Raw genomic sequence first — 17206 nt, forward strand, 5'->3', positions numbered from 1 at the left:
GCAGGGATGATCAGTATTTTAAACAGGAGGCATCAGCTAATAAAGTGTAAGGAATAGCTCTCTATGAGCTTGCTTAGGTTGTCTCCTGTAACACCCTCCCCCACCTTTGCCTCCAAATTCTTGAAGAAGGTGGTGAGGCCCTCATACCGCCTTTGGCACTATCCTGGGGCCATAAAGCTGACTTTAAAAGCCAGTTGGGGGTTTCCCTGGTGAAGGGAAATATTGAGTGGCAAAGAGCCAACATAGCTCACTTAGGCAACCCCCTGTTGCAACATGAGTGGAGGAAGGAGATTAGACAGAGCGCTGATGCTGATTCAGAAAGGCCAGAATCCTTTTAACCAGCAAATTAAAGTTATAGGTGCATCTTTTCCTTCCACTAGACTACCCCACACTACCCATTCTGCTTAATATTACTTAAGAAGCAGAGTTCTCAGCTTGTGACCAGGATAAGCACAAGTTCCCTGCCTAAACACTTAAGAACTTCCTTATTTTAACACAGAGCAACTCAAAATACGCATTTCTGTCTGCTTTTTCCACTATGGCTGTACTGTCCTCCTGGATGAATATGAACATGTGTGTTGAGTGGAAGTCTGTCACAAAGAACAGTTGTGAATAGAACTGAATAATCTATATAAACCCATATATATAGCACATAAGCTTATGATGCTTTAAACTGATTTACCAGCTAGAAGAAAAGTACTTCTTTACACAGCAAACAGAGAACTCTTGGAGTTTACTGCCATAGGAAACTGTAAGGCAGAGACTGCAGCAAGTTCAAAAAAGGATTAGAGAGATTTATGTTTCATAAAGAGCTAATAAGGGGATGTATTCTCCACCATCCCTAATCTAACAGTGTAGGATATGGGGATGTATGAGAGGAGCAAAGCATGGAAAAAGGCCAAGTTCACATATCCTCCCTAAGAAGCACCTCCTCCTGTCATTCTGAGACAATAATGAACTAAATGGAACCATGTTCTGGCCCACCAGACCTTTCTTTCTTTCATGTTGTCTCATAAGTCACCATTTTGATTTCCAAAGACTCACAATTGAATTAAGATTTTAAAGTAAAACTTCACTGGTTAAAGTAAAGGTACTAGACCAGCTATCCTGACTAATTGCCATAATTACTTACCAGGCAAAATGCCAGGTTAGTGTTTTTCCTAGTATGTCATGATTCCTAAGTGATTCTCTGAGACATCCTGATGGTTTTATTGCTAAACCATAGTGATGCACACCAAGGAAACACTACCTTTCACACTACCCAATGTCACAAAGTGTCTTATGCAATAACTATTGGCAGTTCCCTGCTCAGATGAATTACATTTATTAAAAGAAGGGTTGTACTTCTGAGAACCAGAAAGACTTTGTGTATATAAATAAACTGGGTTCAGTAATCAGGCAGTAGTTTATGTCAGTGCAACTAAAAAAGAGATGGAACTCACAAGGTGATTTTGCACTATGCGCTTGTATTTGCAGTGATGTCAACACATCCCAAAGAGGTGTTTATTCTCTCTGGAACTGTAAATGTTATAATTCAGGCAAATGGAAATCTGTTCCTCTGAGAGCCTGCTTGAAATAAGAATAAATCTTGCAACCTGTTGGTATCATGACTCAGAATTTTGATGAAATTGCTCCATTGTCCATTCATGGAGTAATTGCAGACTCAGAACCTTTGAAATCAGTTCATTCATGGATGAGAAAACAAGGATGCAGTTAAGATATTTTCTTGTGTGTTTTCCAAATGCACTGAGATACCAATTGCTTTAATGGAGATGCTAATTCTATTCTTAGCATCTTTAGGGAAGGACTGTACAATTACAGCCACTCTTTCAATCCCTTTATTTATTTATTTGGAAACAATAAAGAATGGCATTTTCCTATAGCCTTTAATCTGATACCCAAGAAACATTTCTGGAAATACAAGCAGAAACTCTGCCTTGCAGTTTTTAGACTGTTGATACTGGGACAGAGAACACCCTCAACTTGTCATTTGTATCCCTCAGCTAAATTATTTATCACAAGGAAATAGCCAAAGATGTTTATTTACATAATATTCTGTATCTTATTGTTGCTTATATAACTATGATAAAAGTATACTAGTGGTGCTTTTTAACATTAGAGATATAAGCTGTGTATGCTAAAGCTGGTAAATGCGTGAACAGCACATGCGAACAAGTAGTGATTGATCACCTTGTTGGTATGAGTAAAAGAAAATTCTGTTCCAAATGAAAACTCTCTGAAAGCTGATTTTTAAAATATAATCAGTGTTTAAACAAAGCACAGCACATTGGGAGTCTGATCTGGTGACTGCTTGCTGTACACTGTATAATCAAATGTTGATAAGGGGTTTTCTCTCATATTTGCCAAATATTCCACTTTGTGACAAGATGAGCACCTTCTGTAGTTACAAATCCTTGAAGTCTCGTCTACAAGGGGAATTCTTTCTGTTTAGCTATTGAAAATTAACTTCTCAAGTAAAATGGATTCAACACAAGTTAATTTGGAATAATCAGCTCTTGTCTTATGCATACACACACAGAGAAAAGTTACAGCTTTATCTAGCCATTTATCTTAGCCATTATCTTACCTTTCCCATGTAAGCAAAATTGTGAAAGTGTTCATGATGCATTTGTATTGCTGAATGGATGGACTATTTGTCAATTGAAATACTGCATGAAAATGCTCATGCTGCAGTTGGAAAGGAGCTATTTCATGTTTTCCAGTTAGTAGAAAGGAGAGAAAAAAACATCAGATGCTCCTATACTTTATGCATATGATTGATAGTTCCAAATAAGATACAAGAGGAAAAATAGGAATGGTTCAAAAAGGCATTTGAATAACATGGATTTCACGCATAATTTAAAGTAAATATAAAAAACTGAGAACGAAAGACCAAGACAAATCACTGATTAAGAAGATGACGAAGAGTGGGTTAAAGTTCAGCGCGGTGCGCAAGTGAATAAAATTTAATCTTGTTCTGAAACAACAAACAAACAGAGCAGCACAATATGCCACGTTCAGGAATGTGAAAGCCATGTTGTATCTGGCACTTGAACAACAGAGAATTATTGCTGCTGATATGGTAATTGCAGAGGTACAGAAAAAAGTGGGTGGATCATGTGAAATTCATGAAATACTTGAGGTGAACTTACAGCAGGATTAGTCTTTTTTCTTTTAGTGGTGTACATTGATAGCTATGTGCAACTGGTTTAGTAAAAAAGCATATTGTTCGTTCTCAACAGCTTTAAAAATCTACTTCAGCTCAGTGTCATTTCTTGTTCTTAAGATATTTTGCAATGTGTTTCTCCCCTCTGGCCTACGCAAACAAGTATGACTGCATATGCATACCTATTAGAGCCAGCCCAAAACTGCTCCCTTTAGCTGACCCTTCTGGTAAGAGTATTTCTGGTTGCTTTCCTCAGCACTTAAAATGATTTTAAACAGTTCTGTCCAGACGCTGGTACTATGGCATCGGCTGTGCTCACACTCAAAACACGTACTAATCTAAGTCTAATACTGCTTGTTCAAGGGCACAAATAAGGTTTCTGTATAACTCGAGTGCCAAACGAAGGACTCATACAGCAAGCTGGATCTGTGCTGTAACTGGGTCAGAGGACATCCATAACGACATTGACTACTTTCAGAAATATCACTGTGTTTCATGTGAAGGGTCAGGTCACCACATACAGTGCTACCCCTCATCTGCACTGCTCGCTCCATCTTAAGGCAGCATTATATCATCTAACTCATGATTTGCAACTGTGTTTAAGCATATTAGATTTCCTAGTATTGTTGTAACTGCTGATGAGCCTTGTATTTGCATTTAATGGGATTTGTATTTAATGAGGCTGCTCATGTGAACAAAAGTTACTTTCAGGATCAAAGGCTGCACCATGAAAAGTGTTCTATTAACTGGATATAAATCAAGTACACACTCCTGTATAACACAAACTCATTTTCAAGGCAACAGGCAAAATAAGCAGAATGTGACAGGGAGCTGGCAGGCTGCCTGCCTTGCCCATCCATACAGGGGAAATAAAAATGTGCTGTTCCAGAAAGATACAGAACAAAGCATAAAGACTCTTAACCTGTAATCAGTTCCCTTTTCTCTGGCTCTCAAAATCTTCCTCATTTGTCCCAGAGCTCCCAAACCACCAGTATCTGAAAACTCAAGCTTTCTCTTCCCTTGCAAAGAGATCTATTTGAAGATGTTCAGAGGGCTGGAGCACCTCTCCTATGAAGACAAGCTTAGAGAGTTGGGGTTGTTCAGCCTGGAGAAGAGAAATCTCTGGGGAGACCTTAGAGTAGTCTCCTAGTACCTAAAAGGGGCCAAGAAGAATTACAAGGGCATGTAGGGACAGGACAAGGGGTAAATGGCTTTGAACTGAAAGAGGGTAGATTTAGATTAGATAGAAGGGAGAAATCCTTCACTATGAGGGTAGTGCAACACTGACACAGGTTGGCCAGAGAAGCTGCAGCTGCCCCAACCCTGGAAGTGTTCAAGGCCGGGTTGGACGGGGCTTGGAGCAACCTGGAAAATACTCCCATGCTTCTCTTTTAGTAATTCACAGCAAATTAGAATGGCTTCTCAGGTATTTGGAGTAATTTAAGTTATAACTAAAATGACAGATCCAGAAGTTCTGTTAAGCAGATACACTGGTAACATCCAGTATCTGGGTGAGATCTAGGTTAAGAGCCAGCTCCTTTCTCTCCTCTCCAGTTTCTTCTATTCAAGGGGAACGTAAATGCATGCTCCTGATGGAAGCTGTGTCATACCCAGGTGCCCTGCTTCATGATGCTGGACCAGGATTTGCCCAAGTGTGACATCAGCTCAGTGTAGACACTGGCATAACCCCAGAGATAAAGCACGATACAGTAGAGGATTTAATGCATGTATAGCCTTTTGATACTCTGACTGCTCATTTCAGTCTTGATTTCACTGGAAGAAATGGTGCTTAAATTTGTCAGTCAGACTGCTAGTTCTCAAACTGTCATATGAAAAAATAACAATGAAGAAAATTGTTGACTAAAATGTATATAAATACCTAGTAATTTTCTCATTCACACATAAAAATATATGTTATAACTGTAAGCTCCAGACTATGTCTGACTTGAAAGAATAATTGAGTTATGGTGACTGTTTGAAGATTTGGAGTATTAACTGCAATTATAAAATCAAAATTAGAAAATACTGCCTAGTTTGCAAAAAGCATTTAAGGACAAGACTGGGGGATGGGGGGTGGGTGGGGTGTCCCTGTGTCTGAAAGGACTATATTTTAAATCAAAAAACACACTGTGGATTTTTATTTTTCTTTTGAATGTTACAGCACTGTTAAACAAATTTCAGACAAGGCTGATCCAAGGGAAGAAGGATCTGTGAAACACTAGTACACACTGAAATCAAGCTGGTTTTTAAGCAAGTGATCTGATTTTAACATCTACCTCAGGATTTCCCTTAGGAATTTGGGACTGGGAACTATACTGTCCCCCCAGAATTAGGGACTGACACTACAGTTTCAGAAAACTATATAAAACAGCTTACTCAATTTACGCCTCTGCTGTTTCGTGTTACAAACCATTCACAGTCAGAATGTGCGGTTGTACATGTAGCAGAAGCTCTCTGTGGCACTGTGCCCCTTTCCTGCACACTCTGGCAGTTTTGCTGTCACACCCAGGAACAGCGTACATTAAAGCTGTATTAATTCTTGAATGGGTTCCCTCTATAGTGCTCTACAAGGGACCATTAATGGCTTCTGTCTATTGGGACATATCTCTAGAAAAAAGATAAATGAGGTAATTTAAGAGCAGTAAACCTATAGCAAGAGGAGCTTTCATCCTCCTCGGCATCCATGGAGATGCACAGCTATCTGTTTCCAAACAGGACATAGATGAGTTTTCTCAAGGCATTTCCATGATTTTAAGACCAAAGTTAAGCTGCAGGAGAAAGCTTGACATTTGTATGTAGTGTTGATGCCCATGTTAGGCATTAGTCTGCTTGGTTTCAAAGGCATCTCTAGAAACTGATTTAAAGAATTTACATCAGTCTGCTGCTTGAAATCACTGAAACTTAGAGGTAAGTAGCTAATTATAGATACCATGAACAGACCTGTCAGTGGTCATTTCATAGGGCCAAGTGATGTCATGCTACAGAATAGCTTGCCATCAGTTTGATAGGTATTTTACATAAAGAAATGCAGGTGGGGATTTGCATGTGTTTGTTCTAGATTTTTTTGTCGTTGTTTTTTACCATCTCCAGTTCTTCACGCAAATGAGCTATTTATTAACCAACTGCTACAATGTCAGGTATAAACATTAACCAAGGAAGCAGTGAATCCATACACAGATCGACAGCTGTTTGCTAAATGTTCACTTTGATTGCATATATATAATCCTTAGCTATCTACTGACTTGTTTTATTGAAAGAAGTGTCAGCTCCAGAGCACTGTAAACTTGCTTCAGTGAAATAATTCCCTTCCCTCTACCTCTGTCTTTCTTTTTAGTCCTTTAAATGCCTAGCTGTGTCAGGGAGAAAAGACCCTATTGCTGAGTCTGTGTTGAGACCGCTATGGAAAATTTTCCCCTGACAGTGTCAGAAATGTTATTCAGAGTCCCTCAGATAGCTACAGCATTCTTAAATGGAATACAACTCACCCTTTTCCCCCTTTAATGTGTTCAGCAGACAGGTGGCGACCCAACTGGTGGCAAATTCCTAAGTATTTATATCCTTTAACTCTCAAATGATACGAACAAGTAATAGGAAATGTCATGCACTGAGTATATGAGTAATGTTCCCATTAATCAATCATCCAGAATAAACTGGATTATTATGTCTGTTTATACTATACTGTAGCTATTTGCAGATAGATGTACAGAGAGAGCAAGCCTGATTCTTACTGGCTTTGCTCCATGTAGAGATTTAAGGGCAGAATCTCTTACAAGTTCACGCCTCTTCCTTACGTGCTTTGGCCAGAGAGATTCACAAATGCAGAATACCACCAAGCTGCAATTGTCTACTTTCTGGTGTCAGCATTTGACTCCCACTTAAGACATAATTTTCAACTGAGTATAGAAGTATGAGGCAGCACAGATACACTCCTGAAGAATGAGATCTTTAGCTGATCTAAACCAGCAATCAGATCCAGCATGTTTTAGAGACAACTGGGATTTTGAAACTGAGGTCCAAACAAAATAATTTTTGAACTCCTAGTTTTAGGAAAGAATGGTTGATTCACTACTTAAGTTGGTGACTGGTGTCCTACACATCAATTCAAAGAATGAAACTGGAATTTGTGAGTTATGCTGGTGGTTTCGCATGGCTCCATTCATTATTTTCTTGCATCAGTTTTGGCAGCAGATTACTACTTTTGATGGATGTGTCACAGGGCATCCAGGAGTCTAGAAAAGTACCGCTATGTACCTGATGCAACTGACTTAACACCTGGTATAGAAAAAAATCTCTGCAAAAGAACATACAGTTCCAGACAGGTTGCAGTCACTGACTGTACTACAGATTCCCACTGCATAGAAACTTGCACAGGCAACCACCCTGAGGCAAATTTATTTGCAACACATTTATTTGGTGGGCACTGAAGGGCAATGCATGCACGATCTGTTCAGCACACTGCAGGTCCAAATCCCCAGGTGCCAGACAATTTGCAGTGTGGTTGCATTTGTGCCTCCACCCTTCTCTCACCACAATGTGTCCGTGTTCCCACCAAAATACATTGAAATGCTATAGGAAGCACCTACCTATTTAAAAGTCTGCTTGAAAGGCTAGAGTCTGAAACCATTTGAGTGTGCCTGCATAAACTACTGAAAACAAGACAGGTGATCAGGAGAAGGTTGTACTGACTTGCCCTCAAATGCAGAAAAGACAGGTGCCCATGAATCCATAGTGCTGAGAGCCTGTATAAATGGAAATACATTAAAAAAATAAATTATAAAGCTCCTTGACATTACAATAATTCATAAACAATCTAGATGGCTTTGTTGCTTTGTCTTTGTATGTTTTTGGCTTATAAAGGTCATAATCTGGCTGCACAACTGAGAAGAAACAAGAGAATGGTACAATACAGCCCTTTTGCACCACTCCAGAAGTGCTGAGGAGCATTTAGCTGGAAGTAAATATACCCTGTGCAGCTACATTACCAGTTTATGAACAGTTATGGAGAGAGGAAGGTATGTAATTGAGAATAAGACTCTGGCATTTTTAAAAGATATATTTTCATATGCGTTTCTTACTAGGGATTTTGTTGTTGTTATTGAAGGATTTCATACCTTCATTGCTTCAATTACTTACATACAGCCTTGACTCATTTTATTCCAGGGCCTTTATTCACACCCCTACCAATGTGAAAAGGCCTCTATATGGATGTAAAAGTAATTTGCTACCATAAAAAAGTCCAATTGCTAAACACAACAACAACTTTTATTGGTCCAATAAAATCCAGAAGCCATGCTGCATTGCAGGCATGCCACAGAGACAAAGTAGGGAGAACCTGAGTATGTTTTTAACATCCACTGAGATTAATCTGGATCGGTTAAAATGCATTATGTATTATCATAGGATTACTGTAGAGTCTCTCTTCAACAGGAATTTAAGCTTGTTTGTAAACTTTAACTGTGTACATGTTAGTTCGGTATTTTTTACAGTATACATTCATATTTAATAACCTGGCTTTATGATATTTGGTTTAACAGTAATGAGATCAGCCCTGAAATATCTATAATGACTTTAAGTAGTGACTTTTACCATCTAACCAAATGTCCTCCTCAAAGAGCTTTGCTCATAGACATTTGTACCTAGAAATTTATACACTGAAATTTCATAATAGTGACAGGACTACCTTAGTATTTGAGAGATAGATTTTCAGCCAGGAGTGCTGATGCACTGAGATTTCTTAGTGTAAAATAAGGATACAAGATATAGGAATCATGACTGCCCCCTCTATGCCATATAATAATTTAGGTTGGAAGGGACCACTGGAGGCTAGCTAGTCTAACTCCCTGTACACAATAGAGCCAACTTCAAAATTAAATCCAGCTGGAGGCTAGCTAGTCTAACTCCCTGTACACAACAGAGCCAACTTCAACATTAAATCCAACTCCAAAGTTAGGTCAGGTTGCTCGAGGCCTTGTCCGTTCAAGCACTGGCCATGTCCAAGGATGGAGAAGCCACAGCCTCTCTAGGCACCTGTTCCAGTGTTTGACCACCCTCTTTACTAGTATCATTGGATGGCAAATGTCAACCTAATGACTGTCAAAAGAGTAGTTCGCTCTACTTCTGCTGGATTAGCAAGCTGAATTGACTTACATCACATTATAACAATGCCAGATCCACAGCAAAGGAAGTAGCAGGAGCTCAGAGTTAGGAGAGGGTAGGAAATTGTGAGCTACAGCATCTTCTTTTGTCATTAGCAGCCTGTTAAATGGTCTTAACCAAGTCATCTGCCTGCATTTTCTCTCCTGCTGTAAGTCAGGACTGCCAGTGCCACATGCTGGTTCACTCTTTCCCTAGTGATTGCTGTGCATCCCTGTTCCTAAGCTGTGTGTCCTCTGTAGTGGTTCAAGCCTTTGTTCATTCACATGCTGTAAACCAAATGGAAGACCAAGCTCTTCTTTTAGTGACATCCAGTTTACAGTGTTTGTGCAACTGCATCCTAATCTCCTACCGACACTATATGGTAAGAAGGTACTTTAAATGAATCATCAGTTATAATAACCATTTTTCTTAAACTGTAGCTGACATCATTTAATTGTAAGTCCTAGTACAGAATAGCAGATGAATAAACATACAGTTTCTGCAACTTAGTAATTAGACAAGCCCTTCTAACAAGGACTTCTTTTTCCTTTTATATTCTGGAACTCAAATTGCATCTCCCATTTTCCCATAAATGTCTCCACTGACTGGCTCACAAAGTAATCTGTACTCATGTTCCTGTCTAGGAAGTTCTTCTGAGTTTACACAGTTGCCAAGAAATAATGACTTGGAAAGTCATGTCCTCTACTTGAAATTCCCCCTCTTAAAAAACCTTCTGTCCCATTCGATTTCATATCTCATTTAGATTTTAAGTGATCATGAAGATGCACATTCTTCAGCATAAGTTTATCTGGAACTCAACATCATTTGATCAGTGACTTGAAACAATTTTTTAATGACCAGAGTCAACAAGCCAAATTTGTATCTGAGGTAAGAGGGTGCAGCTTCAAGCAAGTCATAAGAAGTCTGAGGTGGGCCTTCACATCATAGAAAATAAAATATTGGATTTGGAGCCCTGTGTTTCATCCTCACTGATCTTCTCCCCTTCTGTCTGCAGGCTGAACATAAACCAGGGTTTTAAACATTTTTAATATGTTAATGATTCTTCACCCCAGCAACAAGGAGAACAAGTGGCAAACTGCTTTTGAAGCAAAAACATTCCTGCAAGATTTTCAACACCCCCATCACCGCCCCACCCCCCCCCCCCCCGACCTAAAAGAGTTGTATCCATATCCAGTAATCCAGTATATAGAAACCAGTTTGTTGCTGAACATCGGAAGGGTACACAAAAAGGCTATATAAAAATAAAACAAGCAGTCCTTCACCTCACCTCCACCTTAAGAGTTTTGAACTCAGATTGCTACTAAAATAGACATATTCTAACCTTGCATCCTGACAAAAAAATACAAATGACACGCTCTGAAATTTTCACATGCTTCTTTTCCCTGTAACCTGATATTTTCACCTGTCCTTCTCAACAAACTCTGCTGTCTGTTGTTGACAATTGGGTTAGTACCAGACTGACAATATTCTGACCACTGCATTCAACAAAACAAGACACTCTTCAAAGTTAACAGGGCTTTTTTTCCAATGAATGTTTTTACTGTGAGGCCCAAATATCGATGTTCTGAGTGTTATCCACTTAAAGATTTATATGAATGAAAGCTTATAAATGCAGGTCATTGTGGTGCTCATGCCTTTCTTTCCCACAGCAACAACAAATAAACAGTCATTAACTCAGTTTTCTTTTCCCTTTTAGAACTCAAGGGTTTTTTCATTTCCATTAGTTTTTTTCTGTCCTTTTTTTGATATGAGGGTCCTTCAATATATTAACTGCATTTTAATGATTCCACTGAAGAGAAATCTTTCTCTTTCACAATCTGTGTAAATAACAACATAGTTTCACTTGCATATTACTGCAACACCCAAACAGCACTTTAGAAATAGAAATACAATGAGCATTAACTTACCAAATCCACAAGGCTCAGGATATCTGTAGGTATCAGGAGCTGTTAAAGGTAGGCAGAAACAACAAAATGGGGAAGACTCTAAAACGGTCAGAAGATTTCCTCTCTTGTGTAAATCGTGAAAATATTTTTTTAATAAATAAATATAAATAAAATATAAACTGGTCTTTAATACCACAGGTTTTCCATTTAGTTTCTACATTCATCTTTTAGTCAGATTTCCTGTCAGCTAACTTTAACATGCTATCAAGACAATAATTTTGTACTTAATAGTTTATATTGACCCAGATTACACTTCATGTATCACAACTTTAGAGCATTTTATAGATGCTGCCCTTTTTCATTATATCCTAGGTACTTTTAAGAAAATATTTCTTTACCAGTAACAAAAAGTCTAAAATGCATTTAAGGTTGGTAATTACTATATTCGCACATCATCTAAAGTACTCAAGTAGTTAAAAAGAAGGTTAAGAATAGTCAAAGACCTCATACATTTTATGTTGCCCTCATAATAAACACAAGTACATTTTAGTTCTGATTCATCATGGGCCACAAACAAAACATGAACATACAAAGCTACTCTTCAGATAGTATAAATTGGCATAGCAAATTAAGTGTTAGTTGAGCAATGATGATTTACACCATCTGTGCTTACAGCCCATTACAAGCTGATTTCAATACAAATACACCAGCCTACAGACAAATGACTAGCAGTGAGTAAGAGCTAAAAGAAAGAAGGTAAGGGGGGTGTGTGTATGTGTGTTTATTATGATAATTAACTTAATTTCTGGAATATGTTTGCAATTTTGTTTTTTAATGTATGGGGGTGTTGTTGTTAATTAAATATTTCTTCTTTAGATACAGAGAAAAGTGAGAAAAGTTACTAGTTAAGTTTCTCAGTTGCTGTAGATTTGTCTGAACTTGCTGTTTCTCGAGAACAGTATTTCATTATTCTGTTTCCTGATGACAACATGTTATTATGCTCTTTTTCTGTAAATAATACTTATTATGATCTCCAATTTCAAATGCCTTCTCAAAACTTAATCTTGCTGCTTCACACTGAAGTGGTTTGACTATCAAAATAGTAACTTTTTTTTCTGTTGAAGATGATTCTGATTGATCAAAAGCCCCTACGCTTCATAAAGCCCATCCATAGAACCAGAAATTTTTATTACTTCTTCCTTTGTATTTTTATCAATGTCTTCTGTTGTCTATCTCACTTACAGACTTTTGTGTGTATGTGTGTCTAATTGCAAACTAAGCCAACAAACTTTTGTACAAGTCCTTAATTTTATTAAATATCCCTGCTCAGGTTAACTAAAAAAAGTTACTGTTTCTTTCAACAGATTGAGAGGGGGAGGATGACTTAGTGGTTAGGTTCAGAATTTAAGGGAACTTGTTTCAATTCTTGATCTGCAAGTGGCTTGCTATATACTAACTTGAATTAGCTGCTTTATCTCAGTAACTCAGTCTTACACCCATAAAACATGGTATCCTCTGTCCCATGAAAGACTTACAAAAGTAATGGGTTCTCAGAAACTATAGAGACACGGATCATGTAAATTCTTGTTGAGTAATGGATAGAGGATTTATGATTTAAGGAAAACAGACAGCTGACCATCTCCTTCTCTTTTCTCTGTACTTTCTGCTACTCCAGTTCCTGTAATTCTCCCTTTCTTTTCCACTGCTTCAAATCATCCACTGTTTTCTTACAGACAGCAGGAATATTGCTCCATCTTGTCTTACATTTCTCCTGGCATAAGAACCTAGACTTCTCTGCTTGCATACTAATTCTGGCCTGTTTGACATGCATGCTGGAGAAGCTACAGGGAAGTAGAGGTATGAAAACTACCTGTAGCGACAGACTAGTGAGGCTATTCTCATTTTAGCATTTTCCAGAGGTGCAGAACTTCCCAAGGTCTGATACACACAAGAAAAGAATGGGGAGATAGTAATTGTTCTCAACTCACTGTTTTTCCTTGAGCACTGCTACTCTGCAGCCTGCGTCTCTAATGCCTGCATTTGTCACCACTCAAATTCCCCCTCTGCAGACTGAACTATGTGATCTCCCACTGAACTCTGTGATCTCCATCTGCAAACTTTTCTCTCTTCTGCTCTTTCTCAATGCTCAGTCCTACATCTTCTATTCCTACCAGTTTCCAAATCCTCATGTTTCCATTGCTGCTCTTCCACAAACCTGCACTGCTATTCCTGCTGTACCCTGCTATCTATGCCGACAAAGCTAGTAGTATCTAAAAATGCTATGAATGTTTCAATGTGGGTGCCTCGGCAACCCTTCTATTTTTAAATACCCTGAAGAGTTGTCAGTAGCAGTTATGTCTGGTAGAGCAGTCTGCTCTGAAATCAGATTAGGCCAAACTACCCACTGCCCCTGAAGCTGTCCATTGAAAAAAGGTCATCCCCTCACTTCCCGTCTGCTGACTTGGGTTTCCCCTAATCCATTTTAGCCATCCAAAACAAACCAGTTCAGCTGACATCTACTATTTAAACTTCTTAAGCTACTCTGGTTGACTTTGGCCAAACAAATTTGGGAGGGACTGCATGGGCATCTTGCAGGTAGTTAGGAGAGGTGGTAACCTTTGGCAGAAGACAGGTGTGACAGTGACTGAGAGCTGTCTGGGAATGGTAACCTCTTCAACAACCCTGCTTCAGCCCATGGTGGAAGTGAGCACCCACAAGGGGATTTTAAATCATGGTAAATTCTGTTCTTTAAGTTCAGTTCTCACTGATTTCGCAAGAGGTTCCCCTGGCAAACCACTCCTTTCCACTGTACAGAAAACATGATGACGTTACTCAGGCTGCCATTCATCTTTCCCCTGTTTAATCACTGCTAACTGATTAACCAAGTGAAGTGCCACCAAATCCACTAGCTGGAAAAGGAACAGAAAGCTCTGCTAGCTTTTATGAATAAAGAAAAAGAAACCTTTGTACACAAGGTGCATGACCTCCAGTTCTTGAAAGTAACCACCTATTCCCTCTCCCCAGCCCTCCAGCAACAGGGGCAGTGAGGGGTGACATACAGCCGCTCCCGGCAGAAGCAGTATGTGTACTGGCAGGACATGGGAGCATGTTAAAGTTCGAGCGCAGTTGCATAGCCTGCTGGATAGACACCACAATGTCTTTTGCCCTTGTTTTACCCCATATAGACACTTCAGGTCTTATCTTAAGAGCTTGATAAGGAGGCACAAGAAAGGGAGGCTAACATTAACTCTTTTGGTACTGTTTTGGCAAAAAGGGGCAGCGAGCACTGAGGAAAAAAAAAAGAAGAATCACTGGGCAGAAATGTAGCAAGATATATTTCAAAGAATTGACAGACCTTTGAGAACCTGGGGAGGAAAGGTCAGCAGCCAGTGACACCCACAAAGCCAGGCAGTCCCTCTCCCAGATGGTTCAGGAGTTCACCAAGCTGAGGCCTGACTCTCTCCCTGTTTCGTGCATGCAGTTCAGATCATTTCCAGGAGCCTGCTGTGCAAATGGTAGGGAGGAACGAAAGGCTTTCAAGGAAAAAAATTAAGCTGGAGTTAGACTCTGACACGCAGACAAGTTACTGCTCCCTGATGAGTGACCACCTGCCAGCTGAGGCATGTCAGCTGCCAACGCACGCACGCCTTGCCCATTGCGAACAGGAGGTAAAGGACACAGACACTAATCTCAGTGAAGCAAGGTCAGATGCTGCTGTGTTTGAGTCCTCCAGGCTCCTTCTGTTTGTGTCTTCAGGTTAGCAACAAATTTGTACAGTTTCACCCTGCGATGCTGTCCCGTATCAGACTCCCAGCTCAAGCTCAAGCTGAATATATAAAGTTATTCTTAGTAATAACTTCAGCCTGCAGGAGTCAATTGTGCTATCACAGGGGTTTAGTCACACCTTTTATTACATTAGGAAAAAGAAACCCCCTGACTCTGTGTTGTGGTTTAAGCCCAGACAGTTTACAGGACACTCTATGTTAAAAAGGCTTTAACTTACTCTCCTCGACTTTTTTGTATATAACTTTCTTCAGCTAAAACCAAAAATATTCCAGAACGGTCACGACTATTTTTTATTCCTACAATTCTACAGTGAGGAAACTTTTTCAGTGTCCCAATTAAAAAAAAAAAAATTAAAATAAGAAAAGTTACATAAGGTGTTACTGAGTCGAGGTGACAAAAGGGAAGAGAGAACTCGAATGTCTGTCCTCCTCACCACGCGCCCTCTCCACTGCTCCCCACTTCCCTTTGTGAGGGTAACCGTGCTGGAACTATTTGTTCCTGCACTTCTTTGGTCTGAATAAGCTAGGGCACTGGCTGTCACCTTGAGTTTCTCTGGCACGCTCTCCTCTGATCCCCTTCATCGAAATGGGTCAGTTGTAGTTTCGCCAACCAGCAGTTGACTGTGCACACTTTCAATACTCTGGGCACTTTGGGGATCTGCGGAAGGTTTCTTCAGGGCAGCTGGGTAACTGAAACAGAAAGGCAAAACTGCTTTTTACCTTCTACAAGGTAGACATGTGCAAAACAGTGAACATACCAACATGAGTTGCATTACCACAGTTTCTTCACTGCTTTTGGTCTGTCTTTTGTCATTGCCTCAGGAAGACTGGGCTTCTCTTAGGAATTCTCTTTCCCCTGCACATTCTGCACTCCCTTGCAGAAGATGTGACTGTTCTGAAGTGCCAACAAGGCGTCCTCATGGGAGACAACTCACAGCTCCTTAGCCCTTCATCAAGGTGGTTCTTGGTCAATTTTGCCAGAACAGAGCCCACCACTGTAAAATTTGTTTGGAGCTGCCTGCTTTCTGACATACCAACCACACAGACCATTTTACTGTGGGTGATAGCTGCGTGCCCTTCCCAAAGCACTTAGTTTTCAGAGACAGCCACCATGAGTGTAAGGAGCCATGCAGTTAATCCTCTTTCGCATGCTGTCTTCCAAGGGTTTGTGTTACAGGGATTCAAAAGCCAGCAGAGTTGACTGGCTGGAGTTTGAATTCAGCCATGTAAGACATCCTGCATACTCAGCAGTGCTGGCAGGCTCCCTGTAGTGACAGTGATGTCTCTGTGGGAGAAAGAAGGCTGCAGAATATTCTTGTGTACCTGGAAGAGGGATGTGTAAGAAAGGCAGGACCCACCAAACCCCTGAAGGATGCACCTCACTAGTTAACATTGGTACTAGCCAGACGAGATAGGTGTTAGATAAAAATAATTATGTTCCTGTCTATTTAGACTTAACTTGCACTTTCCTCAAGTTACTGGTTTCGGATATTTTTAATTATTTAGCAAGGTTATTTAAAGGCCTTATAACATAGCAGCCTTCCAGTACCTAAAGGGGTCCTACAAGAAATCTGGAGGGGGACTTTTTACAAGGGCATGTGGTGACAGGACAAGGGGGAATGGATTTAAACTGGCAGAGGGGAGATTTGGATTAGACATTAGGAGACATTATTTAGAATGAGGGTGGTGAGGCACTGGCACAGGGTGCCCAGAGAAACTGTGGCTGCCCCATCCCTGGCAGTGCTCAGGCCAGGTTGGACGGGGCTTGGAGCAACCTGGTCTGGTGGAAGGTGTCCCTGCCCATGGCAGGGGTTTGGACTAGGTGGTCTCCAAGGTTCCTTCTAACCCAACCAGTGTGTGATTCTATGAAAGCATGAAGGCCCCCAGTGTGCAGTACAGCCCGCAGGCCTCTCTGCCCACACCACCACTGCCACAGGAGAACCGGACACCCTAGAACTGCGATGGCTCTACACCAGACAACACAGCGCTACTTTAAAAGACAGGACCAGCACTTATGGAGTCACCTGGAGCGCTCGCTGTAGCACCGAGCACAACCCGGCCGGGCCCGCGCACCAGCGCAGGCCGCGTCTCCGCGGCACGGGGCAGCTGAGGCAGGCTCTGCGGACTGAGCACGGAAGAGGCGAGGGCCAGGGCCGGGGCCGGGCAGTGAGGGCAGGGCAGGCAGAGCCTGCCTCCCTGCCGGCAGAAGAGCG

This window comes from Lathamus discolor, chromosome 1, assembly GCF_037157495.1.
Source record: "Lathamus discolor isolate bLatDis1 chromosome 1, bLatDis1.hap1, whole genome shotgun sequence".
NCBI lineage: Eukaryota > Metazoa > Chordata > Aves > Psittaciformes > Psittacidae > Lathamus > Lathamus discolor.